This window comes from Pelobates fuscus, chromosome 7, assembly GCF_036172605.1.
Source record: "Pelobates fuscus isolate aPelFus1 chromosome 7, aPelFus1.pri, whole genome shotgun sequence".
Classification (NCBI taxonomy): domain Eukaryota; kingdom Metazoa; phylum Chordata; class Amphibia; order Anura; family Pelobatidae; genus Pelobates; species Pelobates fuscus.
In genome coordinates, this window is record NC_086323.1 from 91,956,225 (window position 1) to 91,978,171 (window position 21,947).

A 21,947-nucleotide genomic window follows, 5' to 3' on the forward strand; every position below is an offset into this window, starting at 1 on the left:
CTGCAGGCCAAGACCTTTTCAATAATTTATTATTCAAAATCTTCTAGGTTGGAATAATTGTCCTAAATTATAAAATATAAAGCAATGATTTTAGCAGTTTAGCTGTGTAGCTAAACCATTGAAAGACCCTCACTTAAATGTTTTCCTACCACAAAAAGGATTGATATTTGTGAAACATTGTAACAGAGCTCCCTGTACCCCTGGCTGGGTACCTCTACCAAGGATTGCTTCCCAGCTGGAACAGGGGACAAACGGCAGCACCTCTGCCCACAGTTGCCGTGGCTTGACTGGGGCCCTGGAACCGCTCTGTCATGCCGCCCGCCGGGTCCGCTCCTGCCAGAGAGCGGTAAGGGTCCCGGTGGATGGGTATGATTGAGGCTGCATTCCCACACATCAAGGGGACTGCCGCGGAATACTTAACCAGTCTGCAGGAACCCGGCGGGCACATCTTGTTGAGGGGGGCATTCCCACATGGTAATGGGAATGCTGCCTATCACTTACCTCTTCCTGTGATGCCTCTGGCCTCACTGACAGGAACTCCTCCCCTCACACAGCGGCCGGGTCTGTAATCATTATCCGCTGCATGTTAGAAACTTTTAAGGGTTTTGTTATTAACCCTTATAGTGCCATACCATTTGGAATGTGTGGCTGATGTCACATACACACGTTCACTATCTTATGCTTCCCTGCAGCCAATCAGGGAGCACCTTAGGCTATTTAAACCTGTTTTATCCATTTCTCTGTGCCCTGTTGTGGTTTCCATTCTGGTTATCCGAGAGCGCGTTTCTGGTATTGATTCTTGTGTATTTTGGCTTTCCTACTGATTATCAGATCCCTGTATTCCTTGACCTTTGGCTTGGCTCCTGACTATCCTGTCTTCTATATTCCTCCACCTTAGGCTTGTTAATAGTTTCTGTAATTTCTGTGTTCTTTGTCCACAGCCTGTCTTGAGGTTTTTCCTTTTATACTTTAAATCCGGCCAATCTAAGGCCTGGCAGGGTTTTCTTTATTTTATACTTAGTTTCTGCGTGATGGGAATTAGTTTATACTGACATGCTCCCTCCTGGAGCCAAATGGAGAACCTGCTCTATCCAGCCCCAGGCACTGGACGACACTCAGTCTTGTGAGCTCTAGTCCTTACAAAGACTTTCCCCGTTGAAACCTCCACACTGGAACAGTGATTAGTGATTAGCCCTTTCCCCTCCCAGGAACCAGATGACACATAGTTCTGGGAGTACAAGCTGGAATGCTTTAATCTGGCCAGACGGCCTGCTTTTATACAATTTAGACACAGTCAAACACGCCCATAACACTCCCACACAAAACAGGATAATCCCTCCCCCTGGACCTGGGAGAAGACTAGTTACAAGCAAACATCTAACATACTCCTCCCCTGTGCCGGAGAGATCATTATCTGATCATTATCTTGAATTATCTCTCAGTACAGAAACAGGCAATATAACAAAACCCCAAATATACCCCCAAAACACTTGAAATTCCCTTAAAAGTTACATCCCCTGATAGCCCCGATCTGGATGACCAACATATCCAAAAACCACCCAGATCAGTTCAGGGGTTCAAGATTTTCATGGAAGTCATAATGTTGACTGACCGTGCACATGGTCCTATGCCCACAACAGTTCCACGAAATTAGTGCTAACGGACGGTCAAGTTCGGTAGTCTTTTACAGGTTTCCCGGGAGGGCCCATAGCCTGTGGGCAGGAGGCTGGCAAGCAGGCTCCTCCAAGAGCTCGTGACAAACTTATGTGGGAAGGGGAGTTTGTCACAAACATATTTTTCCATTTTTCTTTATCGTAAAATGAGTGCTGAAAATGGCTAAAGCAAGGGTCAACAATTTAAGTACTTGAGAGCCATTAACCTTTTAGGGATGGAGGCAATTGTCCAACTTCTGAATCCAAACAAAACCTAGAATTTGTGCTATGTCGTTATTCAACTTTGTGCTCTGCATACAGCTCATCTGTCAGTCTGGGACTACCAACAGTGGCCCATCATGACAGTGCAGAGCCCCAGATATCAATATCTGGATCTTTCTAGATGTTAACTTGCTCAGACAAGAATGTTTAGATTTGTCATTATGTCCTAAGAACATTAAAGGACATAATGGCACTTCATAACATCCACTAAAAGGCTAAAATGTTTACTTATATATATATATATATATATATATATATATATATATATATATATATATATATATATATATATATATATATATATATATATATATATATATATATAAAAAATCTGATTTGTTATCCATGGTTTGTCTTAATTCCAGTAGCATTCAAGGCAGGAAACATTGTTGAGCCCTCTCCAAAACTGGTAAACAAGTATATGTGTTATAAGATGTTATGACATAATGTATATAAAATGCCATCCCTGTATCCTCAACATGCTTTCTAGGACGTCCGGGAGCAATGGACACCTTGACACAAAGCTATCTGAAAATTATTAGAAATAAAATAATAATGAACTGAAAAGCAGCTTGTTATGGATAACTACAACCCATAATGCAGAACTTAAGTTAAACAAGAATAAATCTAAATGGAGAAAAGCGCATTACTGGGCCTTAGGAGTGGCCTGACTGATCGCTAAACAGAATAGTACAAAACAAGCCGGAGTCAGGATAACAGAAAGCAGAATAAACAAGACTATAGCCAAAGGTCAAGGACAATAGAAGGTAGAATGGTCAAGGTAAAGCCAAGTCAGAGTTAATCAAGGAAAATAAATGCTCTCCAAATAACCAATTTTAAACCACAACAGGGTACATGTAAAAGTCAAACCTGAGTTTTAATGGCACTAGGAGGACAAGGATTGATTAAAATTGACTTTGTAACGCCAAAACGTGTATCGTTTTCAGGGGTGGGATTATTTAATTGAGTAATTTCATACTGCCCGGCCTTCCAAACACAATATTGGCCCGGATGTGTGTGAATAGCAGACTGAAGAGGAATCTGCCATGACGTAAGTAAAACTGAGGGGCTTTTCCTAGCGCTACTGCATCAATTGGGCATAGTCATGTGGTCACGCCTTATTAACTCTGTGACACAGCTATACTGATCCTCTTAGTATTTTCTACTATCACAGTGTTGGTGAATCATGACTCTACCAATATAAAAAACATTCTTAATTTGATATTTATGGGAATTATTTTTACAGACATATGTAGTGTAAAAGTTTACTATGCCTGTCATAGAACATTGGTAGGGAGTCTGTCTCAAAGTCCAATCTTTTGTTCATAAATTGGGGAATATAAAGAATGAGAAAGAAATTGAAAATGTGAAAATGTATAGGATGAGTTAGCAAGCTAGTGCAGAGAGTTGGTAGGGATGTGTGAAGATATGGGCTCTTCCAGGACAATAATGGCAGTCAAATTAGTAATTTGATGCCGATCCCAATTTAACTTCCTCCATATCAGATCTGTATGGAATTATATGGATTACATATATGTTTAATGATTAACTTAAATACATGAAACAAAAGGTAAAACATATTTTTTTATTAAATTGTAGTTTATTGTTGAGAACAATCCAAAATCACACAAGCAGAATAAGAGTTACATAGATCCACATAATATAACAATATAAATATTGCCGTTCTGATGTGGTGTTACATTGCCCATCCGTACCTTTTCACTATATAATCAATAACATTGCAGTAAATGATAACTCGAACAGTAAATGAGAGTTAGTGAGGGGTGGGAGTGTAGGTAATGGTGTTTTGGAAGAGGGTTACACCACAATATCCAGAATTGGTCCCTTCCTGATGCATTCCATCCCAAATACACTAATGAACCACACCATTAAAACCTGCCTAATATCATGTATGGCAAAATAGCTGTGATGTGTCAAGGCTTGGACTTCACAAGATCTCTAAATGTGTACTTGTGGTAACTGTCACCAAGACATTAGCAAGACATTTAAGTCCTACAAGTTGCAAGGTTAAGCTTCTATGTATCAGACTTGTTCTTCCAGCACATCCCACAGATGAGATTGGATTGAGATCTGGGTAAGTTAGAGGTCAAGCCAACACACTGAATTCATTATCATGTTCTTTAAACCATTTGTGAACAATTTGTGGTAGGGTGTATTATACTGCTTAAAAGGCCAATGCCATCAGAGACCATCATTGCCATGATAGTGTGTACGTAATCTGCAACAATTTCATAGTAAGTGGCACATGTCAAAGTAACAACCACATGAATTCCAGCAGAACATTGGCCAGAGCATAACACTGTCTCTGCTGACCTGCATTCAGACCATAGTACATCCTGCTGCCATTTCTTCCCCAAGTAAACAACACACACCCACTTGGCCATCCACCTGTTATAAGAGAAAATGTGGTTCATCAGACCAGGCAACCTTCTTCCATTACCCCATAGTCCACTGATGCTCAGGTCCCCTTTGTAGATGCTTGCAGCAGTGGACAGAGATCATCATGAGTATTCTGACCGGTTTACACAGTAGCTCTTCTGTGTGATTGGACCAGACAGCCTAGTCTTCACTCCCCACGTGCATGAATAAGCTTTGGGCACCCATGATTCTGATACTGGTTCATCGGTTGTCCTTCCTTGTACCACTTTTGTTGAATGCGAAATTAGCCATTTTGGAGATACTCTGAGATACTCAATATGTCATTTAGCCTTAACTATTTGGCCCTTGTCAAAGTCACTCAAATCTTTTCACTTGCCCATTTTCTTGTGCTTCCAACACAAATTCAAGAACTGACTGTTCATCTGCTGCTTAAAATATCTCACCCCTTGGCAAGTGTCATTGTAATCAATGTTATGCACTTCACCTGTCAGTGGTTTTAATATTGTGGCTGATCAGTGTATATATAACCACAGTTTAAAATTATCTGCAATAACATTCATATTTTGTCTGATTTAACTCTTCAGTCAATGTATCCAACTTCATGTAATCTGTGTTGATCTTACATTAGATAAGCAAAGGATAAATAAACATAAAATAAATAAAATGTGAGCAAAGCTGTTGGACCTGTCAAAGTTTAAGTTGCTTAGGTCGTGGAATAAATAGTTATATAAATAGTAAATGTTTGATTTATGTCACATGTCCCAAGCCTTTCTCCAGACGTTACATAGTATAAGGTGGATATGGCTAATACCACATACTTTCCTGTCTGGATGATCAACAGTAAGAGGTCCTGTCTCAAGGAAATGTTAAGAAGCCCAATTCCGAGCTAGTAAAGCTGGACCCGCTATAATGATGTGAAAAATCGAATAGTTTGCCTATATGGGGAACTTCACAGGAAAAGGTTTATTTGATTGTGCTTTACTATGCACTGATTGTTTCATGATACACTGATTATTTGATGATGTACTGGGTGTGTATAATTATGAATTTTGTTCCATGTGATGTTAGCGTGACAAAGACCTTTGTTTAGATCGAAACGTTGCTCTGTTGCATTTTTGATCCAATAAATCGTTTTTTTCTTTGAACCCTTTGAGAGCTTGAAGCCCCTTTTTATATACTAAGCTAAGGATTTGCTGGTCCTACTTCAATAAGCACCCTGTGGTTCCTATGAATTAAATGCAGTCCCTCTTCTCTTTTGTGGTAATATATTTATTCCATAATTATATAGTGGTAGCAATGGTGGGAAGCATGTGTTTATGACTTGGGCATTGGTTTTTCTGAAGCAATACTACAGAACATAACCTGAATTCCCTGTCCAGTGTGCTTCAAATGTTACCCATCGTGGTGTTTCTGGGAATGAATGTGCGGAGAGTACCACTTTATAATGGGTGAAACATATTTTATAGTGTAAATCAACTATACTATTGCAGTTGCACCACTTATCATGTTAATGCCTTTCATAATTGGAAGTATTTACATTACTGAGACTGCATGCCATTTGCCCCAGAACCACTACTTTAAACTATGCTGGTTCTTGTGCCTAGACTGTCCCTTTAATCCATTGAAAACGAATACAGTTTAAGCTTATCTGCATGCATAAGCTGGCATAGTTTTTATATAAAGCAATTTATTAAACGTGTTCTGCATAGCCATAATGCAATGCAATGTACAGCATGTTCTTTCTGGGGCTTAAGAACTTATAGCTACTGCTGGTGCTGCTGAATCTATGCTAACTCCTGTGAATAATTCTTACAGGGAATCCCTTTGGGATTTAGCACATTTATTACAAGATCTGTCTCATTGTAAGAATGCTTGTTATTCTTGGGAGTTTAACAAGGTAGAAGCTGTTTGCCATGATGGTAATGTTTTATGCTTCAGGGTACTCTATAAATACCGAACGCAAAGAGTTGTGTATAAATCTTATTGGAAACTGAATGGCACAGTGTAGTTTAACTTTTCTTAAACAAAATCTAATTTGTCTAAAGTTTCTCTTTCATTACAGAAAACAAAAGTTAATGCGAAAGTTGTGTTTGTGCTGACTGGATATATTTTTCATTTGGAATTAGGTAATTTTGTTAAAGGAAACTGTCCTACTTTTACTATTGAAAATACACGATTAATGTATTACTGTCTTAGTTTTTTAATGCATGCGTATAAATGTTCAGTCTTCACATAGACGCCACAGTGCTATCCTCATCACTGCGGGCGCTTTCAGACATAACTTCGGGTCACTGCCGGCATTGTCAATATGCATCACTTCCTGTTCGCACAAACGTTGGTTGGTGATGAGTTGATGAGCTTGCTCCACAGCAGGTCCTTCCCCTTCTGCTTCATTATCTAATGGCATGTCTTGACCAGTTACGAAGGTAAAATTGATGTGCAACTGTAGTTTCTCTCTAGGTTGCCTACAGAAACTATATTGGTATGCACATTTTCCATAAGTTTGATGTGGACACTCCACACTCCATAGCCACGTACAGCATCTCAGTCGCTTCTTTCTTTACATAAATTCCCCTCAAAAAGTTTACACCACAAATCAAGCTATTTTTATCAAGCATAGTAAATAATAGTACATTTGTTGTTATATTGTCACATGAAACATTTGTTTCTTAATGAGGGCTGCAATCTTGGAAACTTATAGCATCACAACAGAGACTAGGGTTTATAGCCTTTTATTTTTATTTGTTTAAATAACTGCCTGCCAATAAACTTAATTCTTTCAGCATGATGTTGTTTGGTGGCAGGCAATTACTGGTTTCAGATTATTGACTGTCCATGAGTTATGATTGTTTTGTGCTTTGGTTTTTGTTATCTGGCAGAAAAATGGCTCACTCCAACCCTTCAGGTTCATACAGCTAATATCATATCGTATAATGTCGGAGTGATGCCTGTTTGTTTTGCAACAGTATTGTTGGTGGGAAGCTAACTCTGTTTTTTCTCAGTACTATGCAGTTCTATTTGGCAAGGCTACTGTGATAAACTAACTTCATTTGTATTCACTTGTGTTAGGCTTTTTAATTTCAATTTATGCAATTCTGTTAATGCACAGTAGACTAAGTAGTATTTACTATTTATGGCATGCATATTTTTTTGGTTCATGTTTTAGAAGATTTAGGGGTTATATGAGAAACTTCACAATAAGGAAATATTTTAAGAGTTGTCTTTAATTAATTTTAGCGGGAAATTGATGGTGAAGTTCACTTTACATTTCTTAATGTATTAAGCTAATGCATTCTGCTTGGTATTACTGTTAGTTACACTTGTAGCTAGTCAAATCCTCGCTAAGTTTATTTTTTCTCTCTTTTCTTTTTGTCTTCTTTTCTTCCCAACTCTGTGGGCAATTCCAGGTTCGTCAATAATTTATTCTGTTGTGTATGACATAAACATGTGTGTTTGCTTATTTTAGGGTTAAGAAAAAAAGAATTGTGTTGTTTTCAGATGACTGGTCTTATTGTACCTAACTCTTCTGGGCTCATGACACATACAAGCATTCAGTGGTTGGCATGCAGGGGCATTAATATGGTCTACATAGAAAGTTAAGTGGGAATTTGTTGTTTTACTTCACCATTAGGGATTTATTTATCTTTCAGCTTTGCATTGAGCCTCTCAGCTCTTTGAGGGTAACAATAAATAGATTAATGTAGGCAGGCATAGGCAACCTTCGGCACTCCAGATGTTTTGGACTACACCTCCCATGATGCTTTGCCAGCATTATGGGTGTAAGAGCATTATGAGGGATGTAGTCCACAACATCTGGAGTGCCGAAGGTTGCCTATCCCTGATGTAGGGGCATTCTCAAGACCAACACCACTCCTCCTCATTTGAGGTATTTCACCCCACACCCTAAATTATAGTTAATTATCTTGTTCTCTAATTATGGCCTCAGCTGTTACTGCCTTACTGAATATAAAAATAAAACGTCTATATTATCCTATTAGTCTATATTATTTTTTTATATCTTTATTCATTAGATTGCTGTCCACCATTAATTCAATTAATGAGAGACTGGAGGCACTGAAAGTTTCTGACAGAAGCGAGTCTCAAGACTTTAAGACACAGAAGTCCTAATGGCTTATTTTCTAAATCAAGAGGGTGCTGCAGGACTACTCACTTCCGAAGCAAACATACACAATCCATTTCCCCCTCAGACTATTACACCTGCTTATTTTGTCCCACCTGCTGTTAAGAAAGATCTTGTCAAAGGAAAAGATGTGAATCTTATATCACTCTTGATTGCTTCACAGGACATCACTTGACAACAGAGCGTATACTTAGGGGAAAGTATTTGTAGTTTTAATAGCTAGGTACCCCAGCTTAAATAAAAACATATCCATTCCAGAGTTTTTGCTAGCTTTCAGTCTTTGCAGACACCCACACAAAAGAGAAGAACTGGACTTGTACATGTACAAACTGGTGGATTTAGGGCATAAGTGTGCTGGTACCATAGGTTATTTTCTTCAAAAGCAGCAGCGGCACTCACTCAAATTAATATCTGGTAAGTTAAAATGAAATGGGCATCTTAGCAAACAGGTGTCAGTTCCTCTCTAAGTTTGAGGTGGAGCTCAATACCATGAGAGTAAATCAATATCATATGCATCTTCCACAGGAGACATTTAATCCACTATACGAACACCTAGAACTCAGCTAATTTTAAATTTTGATTATGTCAGCCAGAAACAATGATAACTATTTATGATTGTTATTTCTCCAGGGTAGTTTTGCTTATTGTGTTTATCACCGACATGCATCATAGCATACCTGTAAAGGATACTGTTACAAATAAACGGTCACATACTAATTTATTTTAAATGCCTGGCATAGTCCAGTTTCTAATGAAATCAATATTTACAAGATTTACTTGGGCTTCAATGTAATATTTCTGAATAAGCTTTCTAAATTATTTCATATTTTTCAGATAAACTTTTACAATGATTTTTAAACATATTGAAATATCAAAAATAAATCATATTAAAATATATATATATATACATATATATATATATATATATATATATAAAAAATATCAAAATATTACAAAATGATGTATCACTATTAAATCAGTGGCTTAAGTTATTGATGTATTCACGGAACATGTATGTAGCATGATAAATTAATCAATTAAGACTTTCTATGAATACCTTGAAACACTTTTAGACCACACTTTTAATTCAATGTTATATTTATTGGTTTATTTGTAAGAACTTGAAATGGTAGTATTGTCAACGGGAAGCAATAATAGTAAGAATAACATCTATCATTGCAAGTATTCACATATTTATAGCATACATGTTTTTTGATCATGAGGTTTATGTAAGATATCTACGCCACACCAATCTTTAAGACATGCTATTCAATATTCTGTAAAGTTCTGTAAATATTCTCTAAATATTCTTCACAAGTTAAAATGGCATTAATTGCTTTGGTGCTTATATACAATTTCAATACAATAATCTGAAGATGAAAAAAGTATTTTATGTAAATAGACAGATAACTGGGTCGAATGCTTTCCTTACACCACATTAGAAAAAAATAACTGGGGTTTTCATAATTTAACTTGTCAACCTCTATGTACATCCATTACCTAGGGAGACAGTAGAACTTTCCTAAGGATACAGCATTTCCCTACTGTGTAAGTACAATATTATTTAAAAGCAGCTCACTATGCTTAACATAATTACCTAGTTCCATATAGAAGTAGTAAGGGTGCTCTCACTTCACAATAAAAATAGGTCTCATATATTTTTCAGCATTAAGTGTGTTATGACCTATTTATTGTAGAAACCAGTGTTTTGTAATAATATTGTTATAGATCAGATACTCCATTACAGCATGCTGGTTCTCCCTACCCTAGATCTGGTTTGTCAAATGCATTAATAATAATACTTCTTACATAATATCTACTTATTGTCAAGAATAGCAAAACAAATGCATTAGAAATGACGATGTTACCGTATGTTTGATCGTAAATCTCAATGATTTACCCACGTCATTTCTGCCTATTTGACGTCTGTTTCTTAATTAGTCAAAACGGTGATGGAAAATCTTTATTTAATCTAAAATACATCTAGTTTCAGTTCAAAACAACCAAGACACAGGATTCAACATGTTAATCTATTTGTAATGAGGAAGTGGACTGAGACTAATGTTTCCACAATGTTAGAATACCAACATAATTAATTTATAGGAACATCTTTTTTGTGTGTTTCACACCGGATGCTCAGACCACACATCCTTTACTGACATTATGTCTTCCAATGGGTTGGCACTTCTCTCATGTGTCCATGCATTATTTTTCCTGGATTTTTACAGATACTCATTGAGCTCACCAATGGAAAGGCTATGGAGTCTTTCTTCTCCTCACTTCCTGCTCATGATTTACCAGGCACCGGTGTCTACTGAGTTATTTTATTTGTATTTTGCTAATTGTCTCATTGACTTGATATTTCATACACAGCTTGTTTTTCACCATTATTTTTCTGCAGTCAGTTCTGTCTCAATATCATTCACTTACATTTGACCTTGGCACAACTAAACATGAATGTAAACCATGCTTGTTTAGGTGGGATATTTATATATCCACACATCTTTGGATTGTCTAGGATAGTATTATATCCTAATACTCTATTTTATATGAGTTTTATTGTTTGTGTGGTATAGTATAATTGAATAATTATTTCAACTTGTGTTTTAGAGGATTGATGAAACTCACATTTAATATTTAATCACCATTTAATCTTTCCTCACATAGATACTAATTGTAGATGCTGGTGGTTTAGTTAACAACTAAGCTACATTCCAAAAAATACTCTCAGATTCATAACATATACCAATTCATATTCTTTGCAGAAAAAAAGTTTTTCTATGTTTATATTTCATATGTTCATATTTCATATACTAATATTTTAGACCCTGCCTAAAATATGCTAAGGTATGCAATATTATCTATTCTATATAATGTGTAGTTGAAATGCAAACTATGACCACCTCAGTCTGGAGAGATCCACCATGAGATCGTATGATGTTCGCGACTAATTTTGTTGGTAGCAGATAACTACGCTAACCTAAAGACTAGAACCTGTATGATAGTAGGAATGTTGATTATCTTTTACAAGTTGTTTTAGTTTATCAATTTATCCATGCATTGAAATTCCTCATGACCCCAAAACCCTTTGAGCTAATAGTAGAGCAGTCCAAAGTTCTTCAAGAAAATGTCTTCAAAAATGTCTCAGAGTACGGTATACAAGTAATGACAATGTCATTTCTGTGATGTCATAGATACTGAAAGTCATAGCTAAATAATATATAAATTCAATTGAAGCATCAATTAATAAATCACATTTTAGTGACTAGACTATTTGGTTATTGATTGGTGAATTAATACTAATAGGATTTCCTTTTCTGCAACCCACAACACCTAGAGCAATAAAATCAGACATATGTAAGTTCTATATTAGTTCATCTTCATAAATCTGAACTTCTCTACAGCTTTTCTCTGTAGGCTTTCTTTCTTACAAGTTGATGAGACTGAAGACCGAGACTGACTTTCTTTTTAAGTATGTTTCTTCAAACAATTAACCTATCCACTGTGAAGTAAAAAGCTGCATTATATTTTAACAACACTATGTTTTCTCTGTAACAATGTATTTTTTTCTAACCACAACCTTCCAGGTTTCCACATTAATTAATTATTTAATTAATTAATGTGGTTATTTATTAATTTAATGCAACAGATGCATGCATTTGCATAGCCTATCAACATGTACAGGGCTGGACTGGGGATACGAAGCAGCCCTGGAAAAAAATCTATGCCAGCCTCACAAGTCATTGTGCTATGTAGTGTGTTATATATATATATATATATATATTAGAAAAAGAAATATACCAATAAAATATATATATATATATATATATATATATATATATATATATATATATATATATATATATATATATATATATATAATACAGAATCCAGCACACTCGCTTATTCACTAAACAATGATTTCAAATCTTTGAGATTGTAATAGTTTTATTTAAAAACACCTCACCTAGGCAAAAAATAATGGGGGTTTAGTTACATTATATGATCATATATTGCATAAGCCTGCCACAACATCAATATACCCCATTCTGTCTCATTAGAGATATCTTTGCCAGAAGCTCAAGGAAGCAGGCTGAAGGGTCAGTGATAGGACCCGCTTGGGGGGGGTCTACCTTGACGTTGGCAGGCGGGCATTCCCTCTAATGGCCATTGGAGCAACTAAATGACCTCCATTTGTCTAAATATACATAGGGATTAAGGAGAGAGCGCAGGTAACTTTTTCTTTTCTTTGGTTTTTACTATATATTGGGGCTGATGTGTACTGTAGTCATTGCTACCGGCCCAGTAGTGATGGGAGTGAGCGCAGGACTTCTCTTTTTGTATTTGTATTTACTTTGTATCACACAGCCTTGTTACAATGCTGCCGTCCATCCCATGTGTTCCCTATTAAGGGTTAATAAGTATAGGGGTGTATATAAAAAACACCCCTCTCTGTCTCATTAGAGATATCTTTGCCAGAAGCTCAAGGAAGCAGGCTGAAGGGTCAGTGTTAGGACCCGCTTAGGGGGGTTTTCCTTGACATTGGCAGGCAAGCATTCCCTCCAATGGCCATTGGAGCAACTAAATGACCTCCATTTGTCTAAATATACATAGGGATTAAAGAGAGAGCACAGGTAACTTTTTATTTTGTCTGCTAGTGTAGGACCTGCCAAGAATGGTGGTACTTTGACAGTGTGGCAGGCTTATGCAATATATGATCATATAATGTAACTAAACCCACATTATTTTTTGCCTAGGTGAGGTGTTTTTAAATAAAACTATTACAATCTCTAAGATTTGAAATCATTGTTTAGTGAATAAGCGAGTGCGCTGGATTCTGGATTTTGTATATTTTGGCCCCAGCAGCACCCTATAATGAATGCATGTTCAGGTGAGTGCAGCCCTCTTGGTTTTGTGTGTGTATATACCAATAATATACCAATAATATATATATATATATATATATATATATATATATATATATATATTATTGGTATATTTCTTTTTCTAATTCAAAATATTAGTCCTTTCAGGGTAATTAAATAATGCAGTAAAGCATACTCACATGCAGATGCAGACAATATTACTGATGCACACAAATAGGATCATTGACAGACAATCTCAATGACACACACAGACAAGGTTACTGGTACACACAGAAATTTAGTACAGACAAACTCTGATACACACACATGCTTACTACAGACAAGCTCACTGTCACACACACGCTCACTACAGACAAGCTCAAGGATGTGCACACACTCTCCCTACAGACAAGCCCATTGACACACACATGCTCCCTACAGAAGAGCTCACTAACACACAGATTCACTACAGACAAGCTCACTGACACATACATGGTCACTACAGACAAGCTCACGATCACACACATGCTTACTACAGACAGGCTCAGACACACCCATGCTCCCTACAAACAAGCCCACTAACACACACACACACACACACGATCCCTACAGACAAGCTCACTGACACACATACAAGCTCACTCACTAGCACACACATACAAGCTCACTCACTAGCACACACATGCTCACCACAGACAGGCTCAGACACACCCATGCTCCCTACAAACAAGCCCACTAATACACACACACACACACGATCCCTACAGGCAAGCTCACTGACACACATACAAGCTCACTCACTAGCAGGCACACACACAAACACAAACTCACTAGCAGGCGCACACACACAGAAGCTCCCTCACTAGCAGATGCACACACACACACACACACACACAGAAGCTCACTCACTAGCAGATGCACACACACACAGAAGCTCACTCACTCACTAGCAGATGCGCACACAAACAAAGACATCCACACACACAGAAGCAGACAGTCACACACACAGAGGTAGACATCCACACACACAGAGGCAGACATCTACACACTATGAGAGCATAGGGATGAAAGATAATGATGCAAAGATGCAGGATGTCTTTAATGTTGATTGGACCCTGGGAAAGCATTTGCTTGGCCCTCCTGGTACCCTCCCTCCCTTCCTCTAGCATCCACACAGGTACACAGACACACATACAGACAGATACACACAGAGACACACATATAGACAGATTCACAAACAAAAACACACATACACATACAGACAGATACACACATAAACACATATACAGACACACAGATACACAGACACACATGCATATACACATACAGACAGATACACAAACAGAAAACAAATACAGACGCACACACAGATATGCATAAAGACAGATACACATAGACACACAGATACACATATAGACAGATACACACACAGAAACACACACAGGGCCGGACTGGGAGAAAAATTCGGCCCGGGCATTTTTTTATCCCAGCGGCCCACTAAGAAGGGGGCGGGTCAGAGGAGGTGTGTTTTGTCATCACTAATGACAAGCAAGCCCCCTCTCAAAGTGAGCATGTGGGTTCAATGCTCTTCCAGGGCAGACCATGCGCAGAACTCTGCTGAAGAGCTCTAGCATGAGAAAAAAAAAACTGTATTGGTTCTGCACAGTGCAAGCAAATTTAATAACATGCTTGCACTGTGTTTCCTTGCAACTTGTCTCTGGTGTCTCTATAACTGGATACCAGGAGACAAAAATGCCAGGAAAGAGTATTGTGCATGTGTTTGGAGTCTGCTTGTGGTATTGCGTGTGTGTAGAGTGAGCTGATTGTGGTGTGGTATTGTGTAATAAGGTTAGTTTTAGACATGTTGTGCCTGTGGTGTAATGTGATGCATATGTGGCTAGGGGCTGTAGAGAATGTATGTAAAGGGGATGTAGCATGTGTGCAAACAGGCTATAGAGGTGATGTAGTGTTTGTAGAAAGTGTGTGTTTAGGGGTGTAGTATATGTTTGCTTACAAGGAATCTAGTGTGTGTGTGTGTGTGTGTATAGGGGATTCAGAGTGTATATGTTAAGAGTGGTGTGTGTGTGTGTGTATATGTATAGGAGTCTAGTGTGTGTTTGAAGGACCCAGAATGTGTAGGAGATCTAGTGAGTGTGTGTTTATAACGGATTCAGAGTGTATATAGGGATCTAGTGTTTATATGCGTGTAGATGATCCAGAGTTGGGTAAGGGATCTAGTGTGTGTCTGGAATGTAATGTGTTTAGGGGTGCAGTATGTGTGAGGGGTGCTGTGTGTGTGTGTGTGTATGTATATATATGTGTGTGTTTGGAACTATTGTGTATGTGTGTGGTGCAGTGTGTTGGGGGGGGTTCTGTGTGTATGTGAGGGGTGCAGTATGTGTGCGTGATGGATGCTGTGTGTGAGGGATGCTGTGTGTGAGGGTGCGGTATGTGAGGGTGCGGTAAGTGGTATGTGAGGGTGCGGTAAGTGGTGTGTGTGAGAATGCTGTGTGTGATGTGTGTAAGAATGTGGTGTGTGAGAGTGTTGTGTGTGACAGTGCTGTTTGTAATGTGTGTGAGAGTGCTGTGTATGATAGTGCTGTGTATGATGGGTGTGAGAGTGCTGAGTGTGATAGTGCTGTGTGTGAGAGTGCTGAGTGTCATGTGTGTAAGAGTACTGTGTACGATGTGTGTGAGAGTGCTGTGTGTGATGGGTTAGAGTGCTGTGTGTGAGAGTGCTGTGTATGATGTGTGTGAGAGTGATGTGTGTGAGAATGCTTTGTGTGATGGGTGTGAGAGTGCTGTGTGTGATGGGTTAGAGAGTGCTGTGTGTGATGGGTTAGAGAGTGCTGTGTGTGAGAGTGCTGTGTGTGAGAATGCTGTGTGTGATAGTTGTGAGAGTGCTGTGTGTTATGTGGGTGAGAGTGCTGAGTGAGTGCTGAGTGTGATGGGTGTGAGTGCTGTGTGTGATGGGTGTGAGAGTGCTGTGTGTGATGGGTGTGAGAGTGCTGTGTGTGATGGGTGTGAGAGTGCCGAGTGTGATAGTGCTGTGTGTGAGAGTGCTGAATGCGCGAGTGCTGAGTGTGATGTGTGTAAGAGTACTGTGTGTGATGTGGGTGAGAGTGCTGAGTGTGATGGGTGTGTGAGTGCTGAGTGTGATGGGTGTGTGAGTGCTGAGTGTGATGGGTGTGAGAGTGCTGAGTGTGATGGGTGTGAGTGCTGAGTGTGATGGGTGTGAGTGCTGAGTGTGATGGGTGTGAGAGTGCTGTGTGTGATGGGTGTGAGAGTGCTGTGTGTGATGGGTGTGAGAGTGATGTGTGTGATGGGTGTGAGAGTGCTGTGTATGATGTGGGTGAGAGTGCTGTGTGTGATGGGTGTGAGAGTGCTGTGTGTGATGGGTGTGAGAGTGCTGTGTATGCTGTGGGTGAGAGTGCTGTGGGTGAGAGTGCTGTGGGTGAGAGTGCTGTGGGTGAGAGTGCTGTGGGTGATGGGTGTGAGAGTGCTGGGTGTGAGAGTGCTGAGTGTGATGGGTGTGAGTGATGTATAAATGTTAGAATGGATTTTGTGTGTAGGGGGGGTAAACAAATAAAATAACAGGCATTATGTCCCCCCCTCCCTTCTTACCTTTAGCCTGGGAGGGGGGACTGGTTCCTGGGACTGGGAGGCAGAGTGGCAGTGTTCCCTGGTGGTCCTCGTGGTGAGTGAACTCTAGCCTGCGGGCTAGAGCTCACTCTCGCGAGATCCGGTCGTTGCCATGGCAACGCTCCGGATCTCGCGAGAGGAACCCGGCGGAGCTGCAAGTTAGAGCTCCGCCGGATCCTCTCTCCGTGCAGGCTGGCTCCCACCCTCTCTCCCCGCCGGCGGCCGCATTGGATAGCATGTGGGCCGGTGAGGGAGATCTTTGATCTCCCCACCGGCCCGACATGGAATACAGCGGGGCCGGCGCTCGGATAGTGCCGGCCCTGCATAAACCGGCAGGGGAAGTCCTGGGACCTTCCCCTGCCGGCCTCGGCCCCACGGCCATCGCGGCCCACCGGGCATTTGCCCGGTGTGCCCGATGGCCAGTCCGGGCCTGAACACACATACACATAGATACACAGACACATGCATATACACATACAGACAGACACACAGACAGAAACACAAACAGATATGCATACAGACATAAACACATAGACACACAGATACACACACAGAAACACACATAGACATACAGACATATACACACAGATACACAGACACATGCATATACACATACAGACAGATATACACACAGAATCACACACACAGACACACAGATACACATACAGACATACACACATACAGACACACAGATACACATACAGACATATACACACACAGTTACACATATAGATAGAAACAGACATAGGCAGATACACAGACACACATGCATATACACATACAGACAGATATACACACAGAAACACACGCAAAGACTGATACCCACACAGACAGATATACAGACACAATGAAAATATACAGTTTTATCCACCCTCCTGTTTCCTACCTTTTGGGTGAGGGAGGGTAACTGGGGTCCAGTGGCTGGCTGAGGCTGTTGGGAGTCGGACTCTTTCCCATTCTGCGCTACTCCTCTCTTCCTCCCTCCCACGCGACAGTCTCTGTGTTTGCTAGGGGAAAGTGACTGCACTTCCTCCTAGTGCCCTCACAGGGGGCCCGGTCGCCCTGTTAAAGCCACTGCACTGACCGGACTCCTGCAGACTCTTTGCCATCGGATGGCCCTAAAAGCATGGGCCACCCGATGGGCCTCCTCATCATCCGGCTCACGGTGGTAGTTCCATGTGGACTGCACGCACCACAGAGGCTGGCGGGCTCAAGGGGCAGCTGCTTTGGGCCCTCTAGGAATGCTTGGGCCCGGGGCAGCTGCCTCTTTTGTCCCTCATTAAAGACGGCCCTGCTAAGATGGGACGGAATTGATGGGAGTAAAGGGGGGTTGGTGTGATTGCAAAATTGGATCGAAGGAATCGAATATATGGGGGAACTCTACAGGTGGTGATCCTGTATGTTTTTAAAATTTTAATTTTTTAAGTAAAGTTTAGGTGGCGATTTTCTCTGGGTGATAACCAGTCAATATTTGTCCAATATACGTCATGCATTTTAAAATCTATTTGTTTAGCAGTTGCGACTGGCCATCTCGATTTAATAAATAAATTGACATCACTATCTAACAAAGTTAGTCCAATATACTTTACAGTGTATAAATGTAAATATATTTCATGTTTATTAATTTCTAGTCTAGATATATTCACACAATGTAATTTAAAACAATATACTTTTTAAATGCAAGTTACAAATTAAATTATGGAAAATCAAAGAAACAAATCTTGCTCCTAATGAGAAATAATATTGAATGGACTGCATGGAATTCAAAACCATATTTTTTTTTTTTATAATAAACTGACAAAATCTTGTTTTGAATAGTGCTTTTTTTTTATAGGTTAAAGTGGAAGAGATCACATCAGTTTTCCTGTCATTCAGTTATTCATTTCAATATGACCTATAATCTTGAGAAAAATATGTACTGCCAGTTGTCAAAATGCCATGCTACAAAATTTCAATTCATCTTTCCAAACGGAGAGGATTTCAGAAAGAGGAATACACTGATGTTTCCTACAATGCTCTTATGAAAATATATTTGCTCTTAATGTGTCATCTAGTGTCAATAATGTTGATTTGAAACTGACATCATAAGCCAATCAATATGACTACCTGTGCAATTATACTGCAGCTAAGCTGATTAGACATACACACGCTGCTTCTGATAAATGCCACTTCCAGTAAAGTGTGTTAAAGGCATTGCCTCTATATGGATAACAGAAACCTATAAAATGTTATATTATTTAAGAATGTTTTATAGTACATATTAGCATATAATATACATTTTAAAATATATTTAACAGAGTGTTTTTTTTTCTTTAGAATCACTGTTTTTGTGTAACCAAGACTTTTTTTTATTTACAACATAGTCTTGGAGGCAAATGTAATGGTACATTATATTTTACCAGGGGCATTACTTGATCCATTAAATAGGTTAATATAGCTCGGAAAGAAAGCCTGTAAGGGCCATTCACCGAAGATAAAACTGTAGGTAATGGAATAGGGAATTGCACATTTTAAAACAAAATAGCCAAACTGAAAAAATTACTAAGTGAAAAAGTATTTCCAATTAACGAATAACCCTATAGAAAAAATATTATACTGGTAAAAAGATTTCCCCCTTTTAATATCACCCCTATATGTTATTTTACACAAACCCTTAATTATCTTACATATAAATGCATAGTATTTTCATGGGCTAAGGGAGAGTTGCCTATGGTGTATTTAGATGTACCACTATACAAATCTTCTTGGCAGCTGGGAGCTATGCTTATACAGGAAACAGTCTGCAAGAACACATTGAAGATTATTCAGCTCACAGAGATAATATTCATAAGGCACAATCCATGTGAGTGTCATTAACTCTCATGGCCGTTCCAGGATTCAGGGTAATTTCTCTCTAAAGTTCTTTTCCACGTCTTAGATCTAAGCTGAGCATATATTGGAGATGAGCTATTTCAGAGCTATGCTATGTAACAGATACAGAAGGTTAGATTCACAGGGTTAGATCAGATTTATTCAGGGTTAGTAAACAGCTAAACTATATCATTTTTTCAGCAATATCAGATATATATATAATGAATTGTAATGGCTTGGCACTCTCCTTTAAGTAATTCCTACAAAAACTTGCCTTGGTACAACTCCCAATGCGTCCAAAATATAGAATGAAGTGATCCAGGAGGCACTCATAGGTCTTTAATTAGCAAAATTCAAGTTACACACAGTTGATAGATCAACGTTTCGACCCTGACGGGTCTTTTTCAAGATCACTGAATGTGTGTGCAAAATGTGTTTACATATTGAATATAAAAATGACACTTACCAATCAATAATGTGAAGTCCCACCGCCCGTTACCACCCGGAAGTGCTGAGAAGCCATCTGTGACGTCATGCCGTTGGACACACAGCGGGGTAGAGCGTGGTTACCCTGGTTACCGTCAACTAAAAGAATGAATGTGATCGGGTGAAGGGGAATTAAAATAGGAGGAAATAACTATCGAGGAGCAAATATATATATTAATATAGATCAAATTATATCCTCCAACAAGAATAATAATATGAAACGATCCATAATAAATTATACTTAAATAGCAGCATAGGAAACCCAAACAGTGTGAGAGAATGTGATCAGTCGTGAAAAAAAAAGTGAAATAAAGGTGACAGTGAGTGAGACACATAACAATCGGCTATACAATATGTGACAAGCTGGGTCACCTAAACTTGCTGCTATATGACTAAACATATTTTTACATTATAATCGGAGTTGTAGTCTAATAACTTTACAAGCAAATGGACACAATGTGACATGTTAATTGCTTCAAGATAATCTTGCTTACAAAAAATGCTAATCATATATGGTCTAATTGCAGAGAACTTATCAAACATGGAAATTGCAAGAGAAAATTGCGGGAAAGTGCATCTGAGAGCATATGAGTTCTATTGATTCTTGTGTATTTTGACAATGAATTGTTCTTTGCTTGTTCTAATGTCTGTATTATTAGATTGTTGGCTTTTCTACCATTTATGTACATTCTGTTTCCCTGACATCAGCATTGCATCAGTGCATCTCTATGAGACAAATTCAGCGTGTCTATGCAGAGTGTGGAAAAGGCAGTGTTTACATGAAAATTTTGCAAGGAATGATTATACTCACCAGAACAACTAAATTAAGCTGTAGTTGTTCTAGTGGCTATAGTGTCCCTTTAAGTTCTCATTGTTGGGTTTTGACTATCCTGAACTCTCTTAGTAACCAGGAACTCACATGCCTCATGGTTAACCCGCCCCAATGTGCCCCTATTTCTTTCTTCAATTGTCTTCAAATGTTAAATAAAACCCATGATAATAGGCAGAAACTACTTAAAATAAAAGAATGACATGTTTCATAAAAAGCACCCAAAATGTAATTAAAAACAGTGCAAAATAATCAGAAAAATGAATAAATAAATAAATAATAAATAAATAAATAAGCAAAATAATCCAAATGGGTCTATTAAATGTTCACTATATGGTCAGGAACACAAACATGTATTCCTGACCCTATAGTGTTAAAACCACCATCTAGCGCCCGTGGGCCCCATATGCCTTTATAAATATAGTAACATCTTACTGTATTCAAGACAGAAACTGTAGATCTGCATGCTGTTTGCCTAAAAAAAAAAAAAGCAGTCTGCTGCCATCATCAGAAGTGGTAGCCTGATCCAATCACAGTGCTTCCCCATGGGATTGGCTGAGACTGACAAAGAGGCAGATCAGGGGCAGAGCCAGCATGGTTCAAACACAGCCCTGGCCAATCAGCATCTCCTCATAGAGATACATTGAATCAATTAATCTCTATGAGGAAAGTTCAGTGTCTGCATGCAGAGGGAGGAGATACTGAATGTTTGGATGCATTTTAGGCAGCCATGACCCAGGAATGATCTCTAACAGCTATCTGAGGAGTGGTCAGGGAAGTTATCACTAGGTTTTAATGTA